Genomic DNA, 3,443 nt, shown 5'->3' with positions numbered 1-3,443 from the left:
GGTCCACACCTGTGTCCTCTGGGACAGACCGGCTGTGCCTGTGACAGAACCCTCGGGGTCCACACCTGTGTCCTCTGGGACAGACCGGCTGTGCCGTGAGGAATGGGTGGCACCTCATGCTGTCGGAGTTAGCTCACCCTTTCCCAGAGGCCTGATGAGCTTCAAGCAGGTACAGGCTGCCTGCAGATGGATGCTGACAATGGTGGGGAGGGTGGGTGGGAACCACAGATGGAAATACAAAACCCTGGGGCTTTTCAGCTTCCCTTTTGCTTAAAGTCAAAATCTTTCGGTTTCCTTAGAGACTTTCCTACCACTCACCAAACCGTCATGGCTGGAAACTGAGAGGTCTGGTGAGGGCTGCTCCTCGGCCTTCAAGGAAGGAAGGGCTCTCGTGCCTCTTGCTGTAGAACTCCAGTCCCCTTCCCTGAGGTCCACTCGTGTTATTTCACTCTTCGTGCCCCTGCCGACCCCACTGGCTGAATTAGAATCACCATGGAAACATGCCTCTGGGGATGTCCGTAAGGATGTTGCCGGAAAGGTTTATCCAATGTAGGAATATACAGCCTGAGCTAGGGCAGCATCCCTTGGGCTGGGTTCTGGATCACGCTCTGTACTTCCTGGCTGTGGAAGCAGTGTGATCAGCCACTTCACCCCTCCCCCTATGATGACTGTACCTTCCAGCTGTGAGCCAGAACGAAGCCTTAAGTTCCTTTTGTTAGATACTTTGTCCCCCAATATGCCCATCTTGGGGGAACACACACACACATACACACACACTTGGATTCCAGCAGCCTCGTTTAGAATATGGTTCTATCGATTCCCAATTACTACGTTTCAGTTTCTGTGTTACTAGCCCAGTTTCTGCCCATGTAGGTGATGTGATTTGATGTTACAGGTCCGGAGAAGTGGCGGGTCTGTGTCTACAATGACCAGAAGCTCCCTGACATATGGGCCAAATTCCCCAGAGTCCAACAAAACATCAGAGGCAGTTCTGCTTGGTGGCCAAGAAGGTGTCATCCTAGGGACCCTGAGGACTTTTCGTTCCAGGAAGACCATTGGGAATACATTTTTGTGAGGTTCTCTCATCAGCTTGAGAAGTCCCTTTAGAAATCAGCCACTCTTCTGATACAGTAGTGGCCCCGTTCAGAGCTTTTATCCCTCCAGCTTAAATCTGTTTCTTAGAACTTGATATCGAAGGACTGGAGAGACGACTTAGTGGGTAAGGCACTTACTACACAACCATGAGGATCTGAGTTCGAGTTCTCATAACACGTAAGAAACAGCATGGCTGTAATTACCTCTAAACCCAGTCTTTGGGGTACAGAGGCAAGAATCACCGGAGCTTGCTGGCTGCCAGTCTAGCAGGAAGCTGGCTGCTCCAGGTTTGGTGTGCAGTGCTGTCTCAACAATGTAAGGCGTGGGGTGCTAGAACAGGAGACTTGACACCCTCTGGCTTCTGCATGCACTCAGTGTACATAGACTACACACACACTTAAAAACCAGGAAGGAGACAGAAGAATAGAGTACCAGTAATCCCAGGAGGCAGGAGGGCCACAGCTTTGTAGTGTACTTAAGGCCACTCTGGAATACTCGAGACCCTGCCAGAAAAGAAGAAAAGGAATTCCAAGCCAGTTGTGGGAGCTTATGCCCATTGTTCAAGCCAGCAGAAGTATTACTGTGAGTTTGGAACAACATGAGCTATATAGTTCTTGGTCAGTCTGGCCTATACTATGAGACCTGTTTCAAAAGAAAAAAAATCACACACACACACACACACACACACACGCATACACACATTTTTGTGTTCGGCTTTAAACACTACCTCCAGAGAAAACCAGCAGGTGCAGTAGGTGCACTAAGATGCTCAAAGCCCCTCTCCAAGGGAGCCGTGTGGTGTGGGCCAGTAAGGCTGCTGGGCAAATAATAGCCTTCCGGAGCATGTGTCTGAGCAGTCCTTACAGGACCGGCTTGGGGCTGCACTTGGACTTGTTAATCCTGGGGCCTAGGGAAGGCACCTCCTTATTCTCTGAGCCAAAGAGGCTATGCTGCCCAGATATCACCTGGCAGCTGCCTGAGAGGCCCACAAGCTGCCCAGGAGCTTCCTTCCATTCTGCATATCACTGAGGAAGGCGGCCTGCGCCCAGTATTATTTGATTCCTTAATTTTGCTTTGTTGTCAGGCGTGAGAACCCAGCTGTTATGCCAACAGCTGGTTGGAACTCAAGCAGCAGATGACAGAAACAGCCAAGTGACTCATGGGCTCTGAGTCTGAAGAGACTCAAACATAAGGTCTGTGGCCTCGAGGGACAGTGTGACTAGGATCTCTTGGCAGATCTCCTGCCACCACCTTTCCAAGGAAGAGCCAGACCAGAAAGGAAGGGCCGAACATTTGATTCTAAAAATGCATTTGCATGAGAGCAGCTGGGCCATGTGCTCACTGCGTCCTTGCGAGCTGCCTTAGATACTTACAGCCTATAGAACAGCCCTACTCCACACCAGTTAGGAAAATTACCCAGGCTTCAGACTCTCCAAGGAACATGCCATGTGTCCTCCTAGGCCTTTGCCCCCACACAACCTCTGGTGGCAGAATACACCCACATAGAAAATACAGGTTCAGCTCAGTGAACACTTCCTAAGTGGCCACCTCATTTCTCGTTAAGATGTAGGTGCCAGCATTCAGGAAACTGAGGCAGAATGACCGTAAACTCCAAGACCAAGTCAAAAAAGAAATCTAAGTTGAATGTGGAGGTATATCCCAAAATCCTAGCAATCAAGAAACCGAGAAAGGAGGATCGTGAGGCCATCCTAGGCTGCATATGAGATCCTCATCTTCAAAGCTCAAACACACAGAAGCGGACATGAGCATGTGATGGAGAAACTACAGGGGTAGAGACAGCAATCAAAGTGAGCAGAGCACCGCTGTGCCCAACTGCTGGCCCTGGGCGTCCTGAGCATAGCTGCTCTGTCTGTACCTGGTCCTGAGCGGGCAGAACACAGTGACCAGGGTGGCCCATCTGCCCCACTCACCTGCCGTTATCACACGGCCATAGAGGTCCCCTTACCATTCGGAATCAGCTGTGTATTAGGTTCTTTCTCTAGCATGTGTGTTATTGTGTTAAGTCAGTTGTTTTTCTCAGTACTGTGACCAAACATACGACAAAGCTTAAGGCCTGTGTTGTGAGGTCTGGCCCATCATGGCTGGGGGAGCACGGCAGCTGGAGAGTGCGGCTGCCGGTTCACATCTCGGTGGAACAGGAGTCAGAAGAAAGTTGAAGTGGGTCAGTCTGTGAAACATGAAAGCTAACCCCCCATAACCCATCTGCTATGACCCACCTCTCAAAGGTTCACAGCCTCCCAAACAGTACCACCAGATGTAGGAGCCTGTACACACACAGACCACACATGTTCTCACATGTTTTCTTCTCCCCACCTGGAAGAATAGAG

The sequence above is a fragment of the Microtus ochrogaster genome, chromosome 4 (genome assembly GCF_000317375.1).
Source record: "Microtus ochrogaster isolate Prairie Vole_2 chromosome 4, MicOch1.0, whole genome shotgun sequence".
NCBI classification, from domain to species: domain Eukaryota; kingdom Metazoa; phylum Chordata; class Mammalia; order Rodentia; family Cricetidae; genus Microtus; species Microtus ochrogaster.
The sequence above is the reverse complement of the archived record's forward strand: the minus strand, read 5'-3'. Positions refer to the sequence as shown.